Source organism: Macaca thibetana, chromosome 10 (genome assembly GCF_024542745.1).
Source record: "Macaca thibetana thibetana isolate TM-01 chromosome 10, ASM2454274v1, whole genome shotgun sequence".
NCBI lineage: Eukaryota > Metazoa > Chordata > Mammalia > Primates > Cercopithecidae > Macaca > Macaca thibetana.
In genome coordinates, this window is record NC_065587.1 from 61,062,094 (window position 1) to 61,084,169 (window position 22,076).

A 22,076-nucleotide genomic window follows, 5' to 3' on the forward strand; every position below is an offset into this window, starting at 1 on the left:
TCTGACATCTCGTTGCATTTTACCAGGAAGATCTTCTAAATAACTTGCAGCTCTTTTACAGTTTTTTCTAGTTCCTACTTCCCCCTCCCAAGCCTGGCCCTGGAATGTGGGGAGATGGCATGCTGTTGGTAATTGAATAGGGTCCATTCAGGAATGGAGAAGGACCAAGGCACTGTTGCCAGCTGACACCCTTCCTCATCCAGATCTGGGGATCACTGTCTTGTCCATTCCAAGCATCTCGGGCTCTACATCATTACCAGCATGAGAGAGGAAGGGGAACATAGTTTGCTGCCTAATAAGACCACTCTCCCCATTTCAGAAACCTCAAATATCCCTAACAAGCTATCTCCTCCCCTTTAGCTAGGGATGTTCTTAGCCAATTAGGAAGTAGTTGGGATAGATTTTTTTTTTCTTTTTGTTTTGGATGCAGAGTCTAACTGTTGCCCAGGCTGGAGTGTGTTGGTATGATCTCAACTCACTGCAACCTCTGCCTCCTGGGTTCAAGTAATTCTCCTGCTTCGGCCTCCTGAGTAGTTGAGATTACAGGCATGCACCACCATGCCCAGCTAATTTTTGTATTTGTAGCAAAGACAGGGTTTCACCATGTTGGCCAGGCTGGTCTTGAACTCCTGACTTCCACTGATTCCATCCATCTTTGCCTCTCAAAACGCTGGGATTATAGGCGTGAGCCTCCGTACCCAGCCTGAGATGGGAAATTTTTAAAACTTTTCATATAGTTTGTTCACTGAAGTTCAGAGAATAATTCCAAGGAAACAGGGACGATTAAAAGCATGGAATTGAACTTGAAGGAAAAAGTCCTACCTTGGAGGACAAAAGAATGAGAAGAGGAAGACAGAGGGCAACACAGAGAGCAGATTCCAATTAAGTGCAGGATGGAAGTGACATTCGAACCAACGTCTACCTAACTCCAAAGCCTACACCCATAAAAAGCAGAAGGAGAAGAAGGAACTGGGAAAATCTCTAAAGGAACCATAAGTGTTTTAACAGATCTTTCTCATGAATTGCAAGAAGATTTCAGAAAACTCACAGTATTTATGACCAGGGAGATGGGGACATTTTGGCCAACAAACCAGACAGACAAATTGGTAATAGAACAAATACTTGCTGAAGTCAGTATAGAGTAAAACATATACGCTTAATGAAATTAAAGGCTAACATTGCAGAGCCTATAAACTAGATACATGAAATGAACCTAGAAACAAAGAATGCCAGGTAATCATGGCAGCTTCTATGTCCATCTTACCTTCCACCTGCCAACTTCTTTGCATGTAACCTTTCTGGGAATCACTGCACCAACTCTGCAATGTAGATATTGTTCCCATTTCAGAGAGGAGAAAACTGGGACTCAGAGAGGTTAGGGAACTTGTAACTAGGGCTGATGTTCCAGATGTGTGTGGTTGGCATCTCTTTTGATTAGTCTGGCATCTGTTTTGATTGGTCAGTCTCTATGCCATTAGTTAAGTATTTTTAATATCCTCCCTGCTTAAAAATAAAAGAAAAAATGTCGGACAGGAAAGATGAGCCACAGAGGCATGACTGTAAGAGGAGTCCTTGAAGGAAAATAAATGAAATCTATGCAGAGTAAGGATAACTGATTAAAGTCATAACTTCCCTTACTGTTGGAGCTGTCATCACTTTTGGAGGCTTGGGCAGGAAATACATCTCATCCTAAATTTCATAAAATCTGCCTTCCAAACCCCGATAGGCTCAACCCCCTATGGGTGCTCCCTTTTTCAGTGATCATTTTTGTGTGTTTTATTTGTTTTGTTGGTTTTTTTTTGTTGTTGTTGTTGTTGTTTTTGAGACAAAGTCTCTGTCACCCAGGCTGGAGTGCAGTGGCACTATCTCGGCGGCTCACTGCAACCTCAACTTCCCAGGTTCAAGTGATTCTCCTGCCTCAGCCTCCTGAGTGGCTGGGACTACAGGCAAGTGCCACCCCACCCGGCTAATTTTTGTATTTTTAGCAGAGACAGGGTTTCACCATGTTGGCCAGGCTGGTCTCAAACTCCTGACCTCAAGTGATCCGCCGGCCTCAGCCTCCCAAAGTGCTGGGATTACAGGCGTGAGCCGCCGTGCCCAGCCTCAGTGAGCACTTTCTCACTTTCACTTCACCTGGTAACTCCCAAACCAGATTCATAACAGCAACTGGCCTCTCTCCTCTTCTCTCTGAGAGATGAAACTGCTAGTAGAATAAAACAGAAAGTTTCCAGATGCTCTACATTTTGGTAAGTGAAGTTTCCATCCAATAGGCAGGTTTTGAAGTCTCAGTACTGGATCTATGACCTTCCAGGTCACCATGCAGAGAAGCAGGCTGTAGTATTCTGCCTTTAGAGCATTGCTTCTGTTCCTCCCCTCTTTGATCTCCAGCCAAAGTTCCTCCACTTTGATTCCCTCCTCTTGGGTACACAGAACTCCAAGCACACCTCCGCTTCCCTCTCACCAGTTGTATTTCCTTTGAACATGGTAACTTCTCTATAAGCCATAGTTTCATCCCACAAAAGTGGTGTTGCTAACACGATTGAATTTGTCTCCTCATGTTAAAATCTCAGGTTCACTTTGTTAACTGCTTTGGTCTACACTAAAATGTCTGGAGCTCTACGACCACACCCATCCTTCTACTTAGCAAATTCCTGAACACCCTGTTTCATACTCGATGCCAACAATGAGTAGCTACTAGTTTCAGGATTTTCTTCTGGCAATTTTCTCTGTGAATTCACTTCCATTTTTAATTTAAAGTCTATTTATTTAGCCAATAAACAAATATTTATTGCCATCTATATGAGGCAGGCAATAAAGTAGGGTGGCTCTAAGGATCCCTTAATGAACAAACCTATTGATCAGAGAGGTCCTGCTTCTAGTAAGGGCAAAGTAGCTCTTTCTGGACCAAACTTCCCACACAAAACTATTACGAATTCTAGACAAGAAAAAAAAAAAAAAGAGATTGGAAGGCACTAAATGTGTTCAACTACAAGCAAGTAGAAACTGCAGAGGCGGCAACACCTGAAAGAAAGAAATGGCACGGCCGGGCGCGGTGGCTCACGCCTGTAACCCCAGCACTTTGGGAGGCCAAGGCAGGCGGATCACGAGGTCAGAACATCGAGACCATCCTGGCTAACATGGTGAAACCCCATCTCTACTAAAAATACAAAACATTAGCTGAGCGTGGTGGTGGGCGCCTGTAGTCCCAGCTACTCGGAAGGCTGAGGCCGGAGAATGGTGTGAACCCTGGAGGCGGAGCTTGCAGTGAGCCAACATAGCGCCACTGCACTCCAGCCTGGGGGACAGAGTGAGACTCTGTCTCAAAAAAAAAAAGAAAAAAAAGAAATGGCACTAGATAACTTTCGTGTTTTTATAGCTTTTTACTTGTGGGAAGCCCCCAGGCAATGCTGTACTTACTAGCTAAAACTTGGATAGAAAACCAAACCACTGTCTTACTATTTGAGGAGTTTAAAGACAGAGTTCAGGTAACCACAGCTGGAAAATAAGGAGAAATATCCCAGACAAGAATCACAGAACAGTAGCCCGAAATTCTGAGTATAAACAGTGCCCAAATCTCACTGAATGATACATACAGGGCAGACTTCAAGTAGTTCAACTAAAGCTAAATGAATTGAGCAAAGATTTCACATGTTGCCCTGTTGCCCACCCAAGGAAGACTGAGTTTGGAGTTTGAGTTTGGTCAAGTTAATTGCCTGATATATATATATATAAAATATATATAAATATTATAAATAATATATAAATAATATTTATTTATATTATAGTATTATATATATATATATTTCTGAGGAATAGGAAAGAATTCAGAGTCTCTTCAGGTCTCATTCACAACATTTAGGGTGTAATCCAAAATTACTAGGCAAATTAAAAACAAACAAACGGGAAAATGTGACTCAAATTCAAGAGAAAAGGCAATCAATGGAGACCAATCTCAAGGTGACCCAGGTGTTGGAAATAATAAAGATCTTTAAAGCAGTTATTACTTTGCTCAAGAATGTAAAGGAAATTATGCTTATAATAAAAGAACAGATAGGAAATCTCAGCAGCAACATCGAAATTACAAAGAAAATAACCCAAAGCATCAATTCCACTAAATTCTCACCAATACCTTCCTCTGCAACTCTTTGGGTGGTGTCTCTCACTAGGGACAGTTACAAAGTTCTAATATATTTATTTCAATGACCACTTTTAAGCACCTTCCAAGTGCCAGGTTCCAGACAGCCTTTGGGGCACAAAAATATGTCACAAAGACCAGATTTTCTTCTCTGACAATGTCTATATAGCCCACTAGTCACTTCTCGTATCTTCCCTTCTCATTCAGGTCTTAAATTTTAAAAAGACATTAAAGTCCTGCTGCGGCATCTTTCCAGAGCTTCGTAGTGCTTCCCCCTTAGCTTCCAGATCACTCCTGGTGGAGCCATTTGCTCCAAATAAAGCACATAGGAATGAGAGGCAGGCTGTCAGGTTTGACACGTGTGAATATTCTCCCTCCACTGGCTGAGAGCCAGGTCAGTTCTACCAAAAACTCTGGGACATCACAGGAAGTCCATGGGGAGGCACTCACCATTACAACATCTCTTTCCCAGTTCTACTCTGCTTTTGCAAAATCTGTTAGGAAAGAGGTTCTCAAACTTGGCATTGGAATCACTTGAAGATGCTGGGAATATACAAGAAGATCACAGAGAAAGGCCACTACGAATCTATCAGAATGGTCAAATTTTTTTTGAGACAGAAAATGCCAACTTTGGCAAAAATTCTTACACACTGAGTGGGAACATAAATTAGTACAACCACTTTTTAAAGCTGTTCAGCAGTGTCTTGTAAAATTAAACATGGGCATGTCCTATAATCCAGCAATTGAATTCCTAGGAATACACCCAGCAGAAATTTCTTTTCTTTTGAGACGAAGTTTCACTCTTGTTGCCCAGGCTGGAGGAGTGCAATGGCGCAATCTCGGCTCACTGCATCCTCCGCCTCCTGGGTTCAAGCAATTCTCCTGCCTCAGCCTCCTGAGTAGCTGGGATTACAGCCATGTGCCACCACGCCCGGCTAATTTTGTATTTTTAGTAGAGACGGGGTTTCTCCATGTTGGTCAGGCTGGTCTCGAACTCCCGACCTGAGGTGATCCGCCTGCCTAGGCCTCCCAAAGTGCTGGAATTATAGGCATGAGCCACCGCGCCCGGTCAGAAATTTCTATATACATTCACTGAAAGGCATTCACAAGAATGTTAATTGCTCTATTTCTAATAGACGCAAACTATAAACAACCCAAAATGCCCCCAACAGTAGTTTGGAGAAAAAATATCGTTTGTTCACACAATAGAACATTGTACAGTAATGAGAATGAACAATATACAACTACACTCAACAATATGGATGACTCTCACAAACAATGTTAACCAAAATAACCCAAACACACAAAACTGCATGCTATATGATTGCATTTATGTAAAATTCAACAACAGGCAAAACTAATCTATGCGGTTTCAGGGTGTGGGGAGTGACTGGAAAGGGACATACAGGGTAGGGGAAGGGGATTGTGGAGTGCTGTTAGCGCCCCAAGCAGGATATGGGTTAGACAGGTTCAGTCTGTGAAAAATTGATTCATTTAAGATTTGTGTACTTTTGTGTATTTGTTTTTCCTTAAGAAATCACAATTTTTTTTTTTTTTTTAAATACTGCTGTCTGGGTCCCACCTCTTCAGATTCTAGTTTAATTGGTCTAGAATGCAGCCAGAAATTGACATTTTTAAAAGCTCCCCAGGTGGGTCTCATGTGCACCCAAGAACCACTGTATCAGAACCTGGCAACTCTCCTATTTCTTGGAGCAGAAAGTGCTGCTGCTTCTCCAGAAAGGCTAAAAGCAGGATGTTTTTGGTAGAACACTAGTAGCACCAGAGGATGTTAATAGGAGTTACATGAAAAAAAGTCTTCTATAGTCATATACGTAATATATTTATATTTATTTTATTTTATCTTTTTTGAGATAGGGTCTCAGTATGCTGCCCAGGCTGATCTCAAACTCCTGGGTTCAATCAATCCTCCCGCCTCAGCCTCCTAAGCAGCTGGGATTATAGCTACTACCACGCCCAGCTAGTAATATATTTCATTACAATTATCAACTGTTATTGAACACTCACTGCATTCCTGGAGCTAAGCTATATGTTTTAGCTACTCATACTATCTCATGTAATCTTCACAGCAAGCCTATGAGAAAGGTACTATTAATCCCTATTTTATAGAAGGGCAGACTAAGCTCAGTGGGGTTAAGTAATTGCCCAATGTCCAGTAAGCAATAGGGCTGGGATTCAAATCCAGAGTGGCTTTGACACTGAAACCCATGCTCTTTTTTATTTTTTCCTTTTTCTTCCAAGAATTACAAGGGGTCAGGTACAGTGGTTCATGCCTGAATCCCAGCACTTTGGGAGGCCAAGATGGAAGGATGGTTTGAGCTCAGGAGTTTGAGAGTAGCCTGGACAATACAGTGAGACTTCATCTCTACAAAACATTAAAAAATTAGCTGGGTGTGTTGGCTCCCACCTGTAGTCCCAGCAACTCAGGAGGCTGAGGTGGGAGGATCGCCTGAGCCCAGGAGGTGGAGGCTGCAGTGAACTGTGATTGCACCACTGCACGATCGCAGATCACTGCACTCTAGCCTGGGCAACAGAGTAAGATCTTGTCTCAAGGAAAAAAAAAAAAAAGAGGACAATCAGTGAAGCCTACACACTCAACTAATGCCCTAAATTCCCTGTCCAGACAGCACTTGACTGCAGGAGTTAACAGAGCCTTTGCTATGGTAATCTGAGCTGTGAGGTGAAGACAAGAATATTGAATGTAGCAGTTCCCAAAGTGGTTTCCTTGCCTCCACCGCTTACCTTCCAAACCACCATCCACATCACTGGTGGAGTTTTCACTCTTAAGCCAAGTTTGATCCTGTATTTCCTTTGGAGGGAAGCATCTTGATGGCTCCCACTGCCTATGCTGTCCAGTTTCAAGCTCTCAGCCTAAACCATCCAATATCTGGACCTTGACATTTTAGCTTTCTCTCTGGCCAACCTAACTTCCCTCCCCACCTCCAACTCACTAAATACCTAATTTTCCAGGTGCACCCAACAAGACTGATGGATTCACTCCTCCCCAATGGTACTCACCATTTGCTGAGACTCTACTGTGTGCCAGGTACTATGCATAAATTGACTTTAATCCCCGCATTGAGTCTTAGAAACAGGTGTCATTACCCGCACTGGATTTATTAGTAAAAGGAGGCTCCTCTTGACATGCCCGAAGTCACAACTAGGAAGTGGCAGGGCTAGGATTTGAACCAAGATGTGTCTGCTACAAAGTCCATGCAATTTTCACTACACCACACTCACCTCCTCGCCTTCACACACGCTGTTCTTTGTTTCGTTTTGCTTTGTTTGAGATGGAGTCTCACTCTTTCGCCCAGGCTGGAGTGCAGTGGCACGATCTCAGCTCACTGCACGCTCCGCCTCCCAGCTTCACGCCTTTCTCCTGCCTCAGCCTCCCAAGTAGCTGGCACTACAGGCGCCTGCCACCACACCCGGCTAATTGTTTGTATTTTTAGTAGAGACGGGGTTTCACCGTGTTAGCCAGGATGGTCTCGATCTCCTGACCTTGTGATCCGCCTACCTTGGCCTCCCAAAGTGCTGGGATTACAGGCATGAGTCACCACGCCCAGCCCACACACGCTGTTTTATGAGTGGCAGTACCCTTCTTTCTCTCACCTGGCAAACTCCTCTTGTTCTTTGAGAGGTAGCTCAAGTGCTAAAACGACAATAGCTATCACCTCTTAAAGGCTTTCCAGGCACCGTGTTCAGCACTTGCCTTGTCTCATTTAGACAATATTGTCTCAATGTCTTTTTTTTTTCTTGAGATGGAGTTCGAGCTTGTCACCCAGGCTGGAGTGCAGTGGTGTGATCTCAGCTCACTACAGCTTCCGGCTTCCAGGTTCAAGTGATTTCCTTGCCTCAGCCTCCCGAGTAACTGGGATTACAGGCACACACAACCATGCCTGGCTAATTTTTTTGTGTTTTTAGTAGAGACAGAGTTTCGCCATGTTGGCCAGGCTAGTCTTGAACTCCTGACCTAAGGTGATCCGCCCACCTCAGCCTCCTAAAGTGCTGGGATTATAGCCATGAGCCGCCGCACCCAGCCTCAATGTCTTAATATTGCCTCTGAATTGTTCTTTATCTCTCCTGTGCCAAATGGGCTTCGTTCCCCTCTCTAGTTCCAAGGCATTTGACCGCATCTCTTCTGTGGTGCTCAGCACTCTGGTAATTGCTGGTTTCAGATCTGCCTCTTGCATTGGACTGGATGCTCTCAGAAGACAAGGGATATGTATTGTTCACCTTTACATCCTATCATAGCGCCACCTAGCACATGGTAGGTATTCAATAAATGGGAGAGTGTGGACAGCAGGCTGGCCAAGAGACTGAAAATTCACGAAGAATTTCTGTTCTGCCATGAGAGAGTGGTCCTTTCACTTAGAACAAGAGCTGTAAAATCAAACTGGGCAAAACAGACCTGGCTAATGGGCGAGGAGGGTGGGCCTTGGGACCAGAACCAGGACATACCTCGCCTGGCCCCTGTGCTTTGCCTCCTGTGAGAGGGTGGGCTAAGATTGTTCTGGTCTTCACAGTCTCTTTTCCACTCTGCATGCTTTGCAATTGGCTCTATCTATCCCTGCTGAGGGGATTTGTTATAAAACAATGGTTAGGTTCATTCCACAGCACTGATTCAGTTGATTTTCTCAACTGCTCCTTGTGTTGTGTTGCTTTTAAGATGTCTCAGGTGAATGAAGAGCTATCTAGGACAGGTGGGCCCAAAGAAAATGTATCTAGCTAAGGATTGGTTCCCCCCAGGTGGGTCGACCAGATGGTCATACCCCTTTCTATATGGGCCTGTTCTTTTTCAGAAGGAGGCCCCTTTACAAGATATAGACAGATGTTTGATGTTCACTCATTGATTGAAAACCATTCTGTGGATCCACTCTACCACAGGCCTGTTCAGAGCACACCTGCTTGTAACCCCTGTGGTAAACAACTTATTTATGCCACCCACATCCAACCTCTATGAGCTTCAAGGCTGCTGATTTTTAAAGCCAGCCTCCTGTTCCCTTGCTCACACTCTATCTGGACCAACATACATATCTGCCCAGGTTCGAGTGATCGGTAATCAGTGCCAGCTGCGAACTCAGCTGGGTTTCCCCACAGGCTCCCTCAAACGAACCCTATTTGTAAACATGGAAACTACCAAAGAGACTATTTTAAAATTACTCACCCCTTCCTAACTTCCCACTTCTTCTGCTGCCCTATTAAGGATAAGCTCCATTATTTTTTTTTTCTTCTAATCAAGTTGTTTTCTTTTGAGAATTTCAAGCCTCCTCACACTGTGGGACATAGCGCATACGGTATTTTATGAATTTATTTGTAATATTCATGAATATAGAGTTTATCAAACAAAAGTTAGTTAAGCTTATGCATTTCTCTAGCACAATGTGAACCATACGGTTTTGCTCTCATTTTATTTGTTCCTGTGTCTGCCAACTCCAGGAGATGGGATCAACCTGAGGGCAAAGGCTGGTTTCATTTAATTTTGTATCCAATTCCAAGCACAAGGCCAGGTATAATGTAGTTTCTGAATATTTGATCGTCATTATGTAGGCATAATCCAAAAGGTCATAAAATCTAAAAATTACTGCAGCACCTGCTGCAGAAACGTTCTGTTTTATATCTATCAGACTGACAAAAATGAAAGTTACTTAATCCTCAGTGCTGGAGAATAGATGGGGGAAACAGTCACACACTGTTGAGGAAACAGAAATTGGTTCAGCCTCTTTGGAGAACAGTTTAGCAATGTCTATCATAGTTGAAACTGCCAGGATTTTTCCTTATGAATAAAATCATCAGTGTATAGAGTATACAAAGACATATACACTGGTCAGACAAGGATGTTGCAATATTGTACATTTGTAGGAGGAAAAAACTGGAAACTATCTTAGCCATCATCAAGAAACTAGAAAATAAATGATAGTACATTATCACTGGACTATCAGATAGCCTTAAAGATCCAGGTATATCTGTGTGTTGGCATGTGCTCAGATAAATTAGCTGAAAAAGAAGATCTCGGAAGAGTTTTGTATAGTTGTGTTAAAAAGAAAAATGGATAAACATGTAAAAGAATATGGGTTTGTATATGCATATGAAATTTATGGAAAGATACATAAAACATTCATAGATTTATTCTGGGGAAAAGGGATGAGTGGCTGGGAAGATGGGGAAAATATACTTATGATACACTTATACTTTGTGTAATTAAAAAGCATGATATACAGCAATAGGAAAACAAAAGCTTAAGTTATATATAAAAGAAAAAAAGTGAATGACATTTTGGTGAAAATCTTTACTATATTTTTATAAGGTAATAGGCAATATTTATAAGACAACATTTCCTCTCTGTCCCGTCCATGGGATAGCCAATGACAGCAACAGTTCCAGAAAGAAAACCAGAGAGAGAAAATCACCAAAAAGGGCTAAGAGCCCTAAAGAGAATAAGTGTCAAAATGTGTACCTTTTACTTGTTCTTGGATGTGAGGAAATAAAGCCAGTTCTGATTAAGAGTCTGAACTAAGACATTCTGAGAACTCACCAGGCTGGCACAGACTCTGGGGCCAAGAAGCAGAGACTAGGAATGCCCAGATAAGTAATGGCCATAAGTAACCTAGTGAACAAAACGAATGACCGAGCTCCTGGGGACATAATGACACAGTGCTCTGCTCACCTATTTCCCCAGCCCCTGAATACTCCTAGGGACTAACTCAATGATAATAACACCATAAGAATAGTTGGCATGTATCAGGAACCTCCTACCTGTCAAGCAGAGGCTAAATGCCTAATCATATCAATTTATATTATGTTATTATTATTCCTGTTTTACACATGGGGAAATTGTGGCTCAGCAAATATATGCATGTAACTTACTCAAGGTTACAGTCGGTGCTGGAGGTAGGAATCAAACCTGTACCTGACTCTAAAGCCAGCCAAGGTCATTGCTAGCCTTCCCCGCTCTGAGGGAAGGACAAGAAAAAAGCACTCCCTCCGAGCAGGGAGTAGGGACAGCTCCATAAAGAGAAGACAGCATTTTTATGCAAAGAAAGGGCCAGAGAGTGTAGTGATTCAATGCAAGGACTTTGAAGCCTGAATTCGAATCTTGACTTTGCCATTTACTGGCTGTGTGACCTTGAGTAAGTCATTGAACCTGTGCTTCACTTTCCCAAGCAGCAAAATCAGAGTAGCAAGAAAGTCATCCCTGGCCAGACGCAGTGGCTCATGCCTGTAATCCCAACACCTTGGGAGGCCGAGGCGGGCGGGTCACCTGAGGTCAGGAGTTTGAGACCAGCCGGGTCAACATGGTGAAACCCCGTCTCTACTGAAAATACAAAATGCAGCTGGGAGTAGTGGCGGGTGCCTGTAATCTCAGCTTCTCGGGAGGTTGAGGCAGGAGAATCACTTGAACCTGGGATGTGGAGGTTGCAGTTAGCTGAGATCGCTCTACTGCACTCCAGCCTGGACGACAGAGCAAGACTCTGTCTCAAAATAAATAAAATAATAATAATAACCATAATGTTACCCCTTAGAGTTGTTAGGAGGACTGAAGGAGTTAAATAGACAGCACCTGGCTCATAACAAGTACCAAGTGATCATGATGAGTATTAAGAAAAAGGTGCCCTTCCCTCTAAGCAGATGCAACCCTGCAGGGTGCAGAGTTTGGCAAGTGGATCACAGGCTAGATTTCAGCCTCTCCTTTAGCCGAGTGCCACTGTGCCTATCAGCAATACACAACTCTACAACCTTGCATAGGTCCTGCTGAGCAATTAACCTGCATGTACTGGCAGTTCTTCCTCCCACCTTCCCTTCCATCAGCCTAGCTGTGAATCAGAATCACCTGGCACACTTTGAAAAAAATACAGACTTTCAGGGCCCTACCTTGGCCAATTCTAACACAGGTGGACTGGGCTAGGGCCCAGGCATCTGTACTTTTCACAAATTCCAGGTGACCAGATGACCCAGAAACAGCATGCTCCTGGATATGTGTTTTTGGAAGTACTCAAAGTTCATCATTCTGGCCGACATTCTGGCTGTCTGAGTTGCTTCTTGAGATGAAGCTTCCTCTTTGTCAAGTCTGGTCCCAGGCCTGGGCACACGGGGAAGGGGCACAGTGAACATCAGTGACTCTGCAAGTCAGCCAGCACAGCAGATGGCTGTGTGAACAGGCACAACAGGCTGCATTTGCTTTTGTGCTTCAGCGGTTTGCACCAGGGAACCCTCACCTGTAGACTTGGGGTCTCCCATACCCTTGCTTCTCAAAGTGCAGTTCACAGACTAGCAGCTTGACACCCCCTGGGAGCTTGGTAGAAATGCAGAAACTCCATACCCAGCCCTACTGAGTCAGTTTCTGCACTTTAGCAGGAACCCAAAGGGGATCCATATGCAAGTTTGTGGATACGCCCTAGACCCCTTCTCCCTATCCAAGTAAGTTCTAACCAATGGGCACATCTAACCTGTCCAAACACCCTTTGGGGCCAGTCTTCTCTTTCAAACTCCTACAGAGACCTAGAAAAACAGCACAGTCCCTTCAGCAGCCCAGATTCCCACGTAGCAGCCAGCCGAAGGCTCCGGGTGAAACTTCGCTTTAATAAGTTATTTATTTCTAAGTCCACATTAAAATAAACCTTCCCAATAAATTGAAAAAGAGACACCTCTGGCCTCTGTAATTCCAGGACATAAAACACCCTCCTCTTTCGTACAGAATTGAGACCCCTGCTTTCCTGCCTAAAGCCATCCAGGGACGTCAAACAGTCCAAAGAAAACAAGCGATGTCTTCCTGTTGGCCAAGCTTCAAGTTATCAGGCAGATTTCACACTGCAGCTTGCCCTCATTAATCCAAGGCCTATCACATTGCTGTAAATGTCAGTGGAAAATAGCCATTCAGTGGGTTTCCTTCATTCCACTAGAAAGGGACAAAACAGGAAGCTGACAAGCAGCTGTGCCCCAGCTTGGCAAATCCCAAGGGCCCAGCTGACAGCACCTATGCTCCTCTGCCCCAGCCTACTTTCCAGATAAAGACGGCTCCTGTATCTACATAAGTAAAATGCAGTGGTGATGGCAGGAACAATTCAGATAATCTGGGCCCCCAAGCACCTGCTTGGGAAGGAAAACAGCTCGGTCTGAATGTCTTTGGCCTGAATTACCAATGGGCTGTTCATCATTCAAGTTCATCTAAATCTCTTCTGCCTATTCAAATGTTCCACAAGCTAAACCCCTGGGACTCCAGGGGACATAAGGCCTTCCAAGTCCTCATTCATTCCTTTAATGCATATTGATTGTCTCCCGTGTGCTGGGCATCATGCTGATCACGCTGGCCAACTGGAGACACACAGCTGAATGAATTGGACACAGTCGCCGACCTTATGGGGCTCATAGTCCAGTGTAGTCTTTCTTAACCTCAGCACTATTGATATTTGGGATCAGATAATTTTTTGTTGTGGGAGGCTGTGCTGTGCACCATAGGACATTTAGCAGCATCCCTGGTATCTACTCACTGGATGTCAGTAGCTCCTCTCTCCCACTATCCCCCACAAAGTTGTAACAACCAAAAATGTCTTTAGACATTGCCAAATATCCTCCCCAGGGAGGGTCAAACTGCCCCAAGTGACCACAGGTCTAGTGGATGAAACAGAAGACTAAGAGAGTAAGGCTCACATATAACCATATAATCACAATTATGATAAGTACTGCAGAGAAAAATCTGCTGGATATTATATCAATATTATCTACAGCTTGGAAGCCAAGCATTTTACATATGATTACAAATCCTTATGACAATTCAGAATTGTGTTTATTAGTCACTATTTAGCAACTTATTGAAGATGGTAAAAATAGCAACTTATTTCTTCATCTTTATTTCCAGATGAAGAAATTAAGGTTCAAGGAAGTGAAAAAATTTCCCTAGGCCCCAAAGCCAGTGGAAGGCAGAGCCAGGATTTGAACCCTGGCCCCAAACTTTGCCCCCATATAAAAGGAAATGTAAGCCTGTGTTTGGATGTCCTCTGAAACAGGGAAGGTCTGTGGTCATGTGATGCTCTGACCAGCCATCCTAAAAGATTCATTCCTTCCTGGGGCCACCGTGGGGCTCAGCCACCATCTGCCACATCAGTCAAACTGCACATTGCTTGCATCAAGGCACATCTGTGGGCGAAGGAATGCCATTCTAGATTCTGAGACACCCAAGAACACCTCCCCTCAAAGCGCCTGCACCCAGGAATTTCCCCAAAGTCGGGGTGCATACCCAGAGCACACCCCACTGTGACCCATCTCCAGAATTCCTACTGCCCAGCACCCAAAGGTAGACAAAGCGAAAGAGGCCAGATATTCTGCAGTCAGCCTTAGATTTACAAAGTGTGTGAAGAAGGTGGTGCAGGATAGCACATGGCAACTTTGAGATGCCCCCAAGACGTGAGTTCCTGTCACTTACAAGCTGCATGTCTTTTAGCAAATAGCCTCACCCTCTGTGCCACAGTTTCTCCCTCTGTGCAGTGGGGGATATGTGCATTCTTTTCAACGGATTGGTATGAGAATACAACGGTGATGCAAGTAAACACCTTTGACAGTGACCAGCATCCAGAAATGCACTTGGTGCTATATCATGATCAATAAGTGAGTCAGGTCATGACGCTTCCTCCACCTCTACCCTCTTCTGTCAAGTGAGAAACTGAGTCCCAGGAAGGGAGAAACAAGCGTAGAGGTGGGAAAAGCATCTCAGGAAGAGGGAGTGGACCTCTTCTTCTTCGTACTTCCTGGGTGGAACAAAGAGGGAAGGATGGTGAATGTATGGACAGCTGAGCTGAGGCCAGCCGTTCCTCCCATGCAAAAGTTAATCCTGAAGTTTCTTGGACAACCCTCACTAGAGAGCCACCCTCCAAGGAAGGTGCAGAGGGACTGCTTCGGGTCAGTGAGTGTTTAATCCTTCAGGGCTCCTGGCAGGATGGCCGCTGCTACCTCCCTGGCCTTGCTTCTGCCTCCATCAAACTTTCTGATGACTCTGCTCCATCAGCAACTCCTCCCACTGCTCTCCAAAAACATCCAGCACTTTTAAGCCTCGGTGCCTCTGCACACGCTATTCTCCCTGCTAGGGCTGCCCTGCCACCTGGAGAACTGTCACTGCAGGGCTCAACATGCTCCCACAGCAACTTTTGTCCACCTGTTATTGGCAATAATAGACTAAGAATAGCAATGAACATCTGTGAGCACTTATTAATATCTAGAAAGCCCAAGCTAGGTTTTTAAGTTTTTTGGCTTTGTTTTGTGTGTGTGTGTGTTTGTTTTCGAGACAAGGTCTTACTCTGTTGCCCAGGCTAGAGTACAGAGACACATGCAATCATGGCTCACATGCAGCCTCCACTTCCCTGGTTCAGGTGATTCTCCCATCTCAGCCTCCCAAGTAGCTGGGACTACAGGTGCACACCACCATGCTTGGCTACATTTTTGTATTTTTTGTAGAGACGGGGTTTTGCCATGTTGCCCAGGCTGGTCTCGAACTTCTGGAGTCAATTAGTCTGTCCACCTCTGCCTCCCAAAGTGCTGGGATTACAGGCGTGAGCCACTGCACCTGGTCCAAGCTATGTTTTTTACCCACAGTGTCTCACTTCTTTCCTCACATCATTACCTTAGGGAGGTGGCTTATCTGCTTGAGAGATAAGGCCACCCAGCTACAAGGTGGCAGCTTCAGGATTCAGACCTGGGTCAGCCTGAGCCATGTGGATCTGCTCTTCACTCTCTCTTCTTACTGCTGCAGACTTTATCCCACAGTGTCCTCATTATCTGTCTCCAGGCCTGCCTCTCCCCACAGAGGGAGAACTCTGAGAGCTGCCTCATTCATCTTGAAATCCCTTGCTAAGCACAAGGGCCAGGATGGAATAAACGTCTTTTGAATGAATCAATGAATCCTGGAAAATGCCAGTCAGCTGAGAAAGGCTAAGTGGCTGCTCACAGACTCCCCGGGGAAAAGCTGGTGCTAGAGTCAAGTTCCCAGGAGAGAGCCCCCACCCGCACCCCAGGAGACAGGCTGAGAGGTTTTCCCTATCCTGATGGCTACAGGCAGAAGAGACAGGGTCTAACTCACTCCCCACCCTGGCACTGGAGGAGGTGGGACCTTTGAGAGCCCAACACAAAGGAGGAAATAGTAGTGATGGTGACAATGATCATTTTATGCATTCCTACCCACACCAGATGCTGTACTGAGCACTTTTTTTTTTTTTTTTTTTTTCTTTTTTTTTGAGATGAAGTCTCAGTCTGTCACCCAGGCTGGAGGGCAGTCGTGTGATCTCGGCTCATTGCAACCTCCTCCTCCCGGGTTCAAGCAATTCTTGTGCCTCAGCCTCCCAAGTAGCTAGGACTACAGGCATGTGCCACCATGCTGAGCTAATTTTTGTATTTTTAGCGGAGACAGGGTTTCACCATGTTGGCCGGCTGGTCTCGAACTCCTGACATCTAGTGATCCTCCCGCCTTGGCCTCCCAAAATGCTGGGATTACAGGTGTGAGCCACTACATCCGGCCCTAGTACTGGGCACTTTCTATGTGTTAATGGTCTCATGGAATCCTTACAATCCCACAAAGTAGGCATTACTATGATACCTGTTTTACAAATGAGAAAACCATGCTCAGAGAGATTAAGTCACGTATACAGGGTCACGGAGCTTTTAGGTATAGATCCCTAATTAAAATTAGACATCTCTGGCTCCCTCACTCTTCATACTCATAGCTTTCTGTAAGAGGCAGGCTTGTCCAAGCCCTCCTTGAAGCCCAGTTGCTAAGATGCACTCAGGACAGTGAAGGTTTTCCTGGTCTCTGCTGGAAGAGTGCCAGTTGGGACCTACTGTTCAACAAATGTGACAAGTGTCCTGGGTGCAGGAAGGGTGGTGGTTAGGTTGCAAAAGGGGAGGGAAAGGTTGGGGGGATGGGGTCCTGAGAGTCCAAACACGGCACCTGAATTCAGGTATGTGCCTCCTGCCTTCTGCTAAACCAGGTTGGCTGCAGCCTCTGTTGCTCCTCTTGGGGCATGGAGCTGGTTTTGAGAGGAGCTGAGCCCCAGTTTTCCCATCTGCAAAATGGGAATCAGTAATGCCTACTTCATGGGGTTGTGAGGATTCTGTGAGGCCATTACACATAGGCCTAGTTTCCAATGGTCTCAAATGGGCTCTGCAGAAAGGAGAAAGGTTCTGGCTTTAAGGAAAAACCACCTCCCTACGTCAGCATCCTCTTAGTCCTGTGGCTCAAGCTCCTGAAATGACTTAACAGCCAGATTAGAATTTAACTTCCACTCCACCGTCAATTACCAGAGAGAGCAAAGTCTGAGTGGGCACAGGGCCTTGCCTACCACGTCTTTCCAGGCCACGGATGATCTGGAGAGCACAGATGGCACGGGGCCCTTGACACATGAACCACAGAGCCACTAATGAATGCCACGGTGGTAGGAGACCAAAAGAGAGGAAAGAAGACATTCCAGAGGCTGGGAAGAGCTGGGGCCAGGAAGGTTCCAGGACAGGGGGACACTGTTAGGTAGACCCCAATAGACAAGTAGGTACAGAGTTGATGGTCCAGGGTGGCCTGGTTGACACCTTGCCCCCAGCATCCTGGGGACTCAGCCAGGAAGATTGGATTTGGGTGACAGGTGGGAGAGAAGGGCATGGGAGATTTGTGTGGGAAGGGCCGTGTGAGCAGGCAGCCGGCTGGAAAGATTTGCTGGCCCCCACCGGCCTCCTGCAAGCTGGCTTTTTATGACAGAGCTGGGGGAGGAAGATGTGGAAACTCCCCCAACCCCTGCAGAACCACCCACCAGGGCTCCACTTCTGCACCTGTCTAAGAGAGACACGCCCCACTCATAGCCAATCCCGAGGGCGGCCAGTATTGGCCAAGGAGTGTTCATCCTCCGGCTCTGCTGCACCCAGCCTCTCCCTCATCTCCCCACAGCCTGGCGGCTGTTAGCCCCAGTTTCTTAGAGGCAGTTGAGACTCCAGAGGCCAAGTACTTTGCCCAGGAGTAGACAGCTAGTCGCTGGCTGAGCTAAGAAGCTTTATTACCAGCCTTGGAGGAGGCCTCCTAGATGGAGGGTTTTTCTCCAGTGCTTCACCAGCCGCAGGAAATGGCAGAGTACACAGGGAAGTACCCCTGCGGACTGAGGCCGCCATCGGCAGGCCCTTTCCAGGGAGAGCCCTGCGGGAAAGGGCGCCTGGTACCTCCGGGCCCCGGGTCCTCCACAGAGGGTGATTCAGAGGCGACACCTGGTGCCCCGAGCCGCGGAGAGCTGGGGGGCGCTTCTGACAGTGAGAACAGGGGCCCTTTATGTGAAGTGCAATCACATGGGCGCGCAGGCAGCTCGGTTTTCCGTTCCTAGAAGCGCTGATGAAGCCACATCCCTCTCCCTCCGCTCCTGAGGTGCCCGGGAGCACCGGGACCCAGGCCTGTCGCGCGGCAGCGGCGCAGCCCTGGGGTCTCGAGAGGGCCAGATTCAAAGCTCTCCCAGGCTCAATTATCCACCAAGGGCTGGGAGCTGCATCATCAGCATCTCCAGTGAAGCTGGAGGCCAGGCCGGGGAGGGGGAGCGGAGGAAGGGAGTCTGCATGGGGGAAGGAGGCGGGCAGCAAGCGCCTGCCCCTCCCCGCTCTCCACCCGGGGCGGTCTGGGCAGCTCAGTCTGGGCACTCCGGGTGACCTTGGCGAGACCCCTCTGGGCGACCTCTCTGGGGCGCTGCACGTCTCTGCCCATCCTCGGCGCTCGGGGGCGCTCCTCCCGGCCTGAATCGATGAGCGGGAGTCGCCCAGAGGGGAGCGCTCCCGGCGCGGGGGACCCAGCAGCCCGCGCACGGGGCCCTGGGAGAGGCCGGGCGCGCCCCTCCCGGGGAACTACCAAGCGCCGGGTCTCCCCGGGCTGACTGGTGCTGTCAGCTCGATCCTGAGGCGGGGCGGGTCTGCAGGCGGAGGCGCCTGCTTTGGGGACCTTTCCTGCCCAGGCAGGAGCGCTCTCTGTGCCCTGCCGCTGCCCGCGGGGACCAAGCCCCGCCACGCGAGGGGGCGGCACCTCCATGCCCGGCCGGGAGAGTGGGCGCGAGGGGGTTGTTTGTTGTCCGCTGTGGCTCCCGCCGCCCGGCATTGCACCCCCAGCAGACGGCGGCCCACGAGCCTAGAACCGACGGAGGACCCCACCTCCCCGCCCTAAGATTGGGCCACGACGGCCGCAGCCAACAACCTGCCAATGCGCCCCCTCCCCTGGCCTCGTCAAGGAATTGCGAGGCCGGGGAGAACGCCCCCACTCCAGCCCGACTCCCGGATCCAGCGCCCTCGGTACCTGCCTTTCCAGGGTCCCCACACTCCCATTTATATCTTAAGCTACCGTCCCTTGGCCAAAGCGCCCTGGCCCCCAGCTAGGTGATCGGAGGCTGGGACCACCTCCCCGCCCCATCCTCATCCCCCGCCCCGCGAAGCCGCAGAGGGCAAGGAGGGAGGCGGCGCCGCCGGGGAACTCACCAGCTCTCCCGAGCCCTGCCCCGGGCGGCTCCCGACCCCGGCTGTGTCTGTGGGTCCCCGAGCCGCAGCTGCTCCAGCGGCGACAGAGCCGGCTCTGCTCCGCCGCGAGCCTCCGCGCCGCCTCTCGGCTCCTCCCCCAAGGCGGGGCCTGAGCTCTCGGGACTGGGGTGGGCGCGCTCAACCCCATCCGGCTTGGGAGGCAGCGCGGGACAGGGTCCCGGCGCTCTCGGGTGGGGACCCCTCTTCTGAGCTGCAGGAAGTTGAAACTGGTTGGGACGCGGCCAGGCTTCGGAATAGTTTTCCTAATACTGCCTCCTCCTCCAAAATAGTTTTCCTAACCCCCACCCCGACCATGGAAAGAGGGAAGCCAAGGACGGTATCCCTGCTCCCATTTGACAGACGGGAATCCTGAATCCCAGAGAGGAGTAGTAACCTGCTCAAGGTCACACAGAATGAATTCCAGGAACTCAGGGTTCCTAGCTTGAAGTACCGCGCGGCCTGAGTCTGAAGGCTTCCCAGGAGGTCCAGGGGCCGGCCCTGGCCTTGCGCTGGGGACAGAACTGTGGGGCCAGGTCGCCCAGCTGGCGGGGGCGAGACATGGGGGCTGTGGCCTGCGGCGTGGACTCGCATCATTTCCTCTTTCTGGAAAGAAGGGAGGTGAAGCGCTGGAGGAAGGAAGTGGTCGTACCTCTGCTGACGTCTGCCACCCTTTGAGGTGTGCAGGATGAAGATAGGGGCTGCTTCCCTGAGATTTAACGCTAAAAATAAAAAGCAAAACATACCCGGTGACTTCTGTCACCTTATTCAAGCCTCTTTCTGGGGCTGAAGGCCTCTGCGCTCTGTGCACCAGCCTTTCTTTACATCACAATAGGTTTAACTATTTAAGTTGCTGAGAGTCAACACCCCCCCACCCCCCACACCCCCCCACCGCCACCGTCACCACCCCAGGAAGAGAAGAGAAAGTTCATAAACAAAGCGGAGAAAACATCCCCAAACATTCTCTGGAATCCACATTTGCTGAACCCTGGCCTTAGAACAATAGGTTTCTCTTCTCCACAAAGGCTTTGTTTCCTGAGCTTTCCCGGCCTACAGATGAGAGCCCTAGGCACCCTAGGGCCAGCCAGCTGGGGAAATTCAGAGTTTAAGTTTGGGGAGTTTGGGGATGGTACCCAGTTAATTTAATTCTCAGCTGTCATGTTTGAGGAACTCTCCCGAATCCCTTTTTTTTCACTACCAATGTTCTTTTGAGACCACCAGCATCACCTGAGTTTAGTGATTTTGTGTGTGCTCAGTCAACTTTCTTGGGGGAGAGAAAATCTGTGGGTTGAACTTGTTCCAGGCCCCCAGGCCCTCCCCAGGAACTGTGCGAGCCCCCTTGGTTGGCTCCCTGGCTCCCTCTCAGTTCATTAATAATCCAGTTGTGAATGACACTGTTTCAGGAAAAGCAGTTAGACAGCAGAGCAGGTGGGGAAGACTTAAAGTGATGTTTAAAATAACCCAAGGGGATAATTGTTCTCCGCAGAATGTTTCCATTGATTGACAATGAAGAGCCATGGGCTGAGAGGGTGGGAACCCATCTCTCCAAGGCTTTTGTGGCGCTTGGGGCCTGTGTTCCTAAAATGAGGCCCTTGGAGGGGCTCCCAGCTCCAATGACATGCTGTTCATTCACCTCTCACACAGTGTTTGGTATCAGAAGTTAAAGTAAATTCAGAATAAGTTGGAGGACTTACATGTTCTGATTTCAAAACTTACTAGGAAACTTCAGTCATCAAGGCAGGGTGGTATGGGTATAAGGATGGGCATACAGACCAATGGAATAAAACTGAGAGTCCAGACAGAAGTCCTTACATTTACTGCCAATTGATTTTCAACAAGAGTGCCAAGACAATTTAATGGGGAAAGAATAGTGTTTTCAAAAAATGATGCTGGGACAACTGGATATCCACATGCAAAAGAATGAATTTGGATCCCAGCTTCGTACTATATGCAACATGTAGATCTAAATGTAAGAACTAAAACTGTAAAACTCTCTGAAGAAAACATAAGCCTAAATCTTCATGACTTTGGATTAAGCAGTGGTTGCTTAGATATGACACCTATAGCACAAGCAACAAAAGAAAAAATAGATAAATTAAAAACTTTTCTTTTGTGCTTTTAGGGGTATCATCAAAGATAGGACTGGGCCTGGTGGCTCACACCTACAATTCCAGCATTTTGGGAGGCTGAGATAGGTGGATCACTTGAGGCCAGGAGCTAAAGACCAGCCAGGGCAACAGAGTGAGACTCTGTCTCTACAAATTCTTTCAAAATTAGGCAGATGTGTGGTTCATGACTGTAGTCCTAGCTATTTAAGAGGATTGCTTAAGCCTAGGAGTTCAAGGCTGCAGTGAGCTATGATGGTGCTACTCTACTCCAGCCTGGGTGACAGAGCAAGACCCTGTCTCTTAAAAAAAAA

At 47.5% G+C, this 22,076-nt stretch overlaps 1 protein-coding gene across 2 annotated transcripts in view; it reads right to left on the reverse strand.

Moving 5' to 3' along the window:
- Positions 1 to 19,749, reverse strand: part of PPP1R16B (protein phosphatase 1 regulatory subunit 16B) — a 121,253-nt gene extending 101,504 nt beyond the window's left edge. The window contains exon 1 of one of the 2 annotated variants that reach the window (XM_050807115.1): positions 19,622 to 19,749. The gene's annotated coding sequence lies outside the window, so the exon portion shown is untranslated. The remainder of the gene's footprint in view (positions 1 to 19,621) is intronic. The other variant, XM_050807114.1, reaches the window with a different exon arrangement.
- Between the last annotated feature and the right edge of the window lie 2,327 nt (positions 19,750 to 22,076).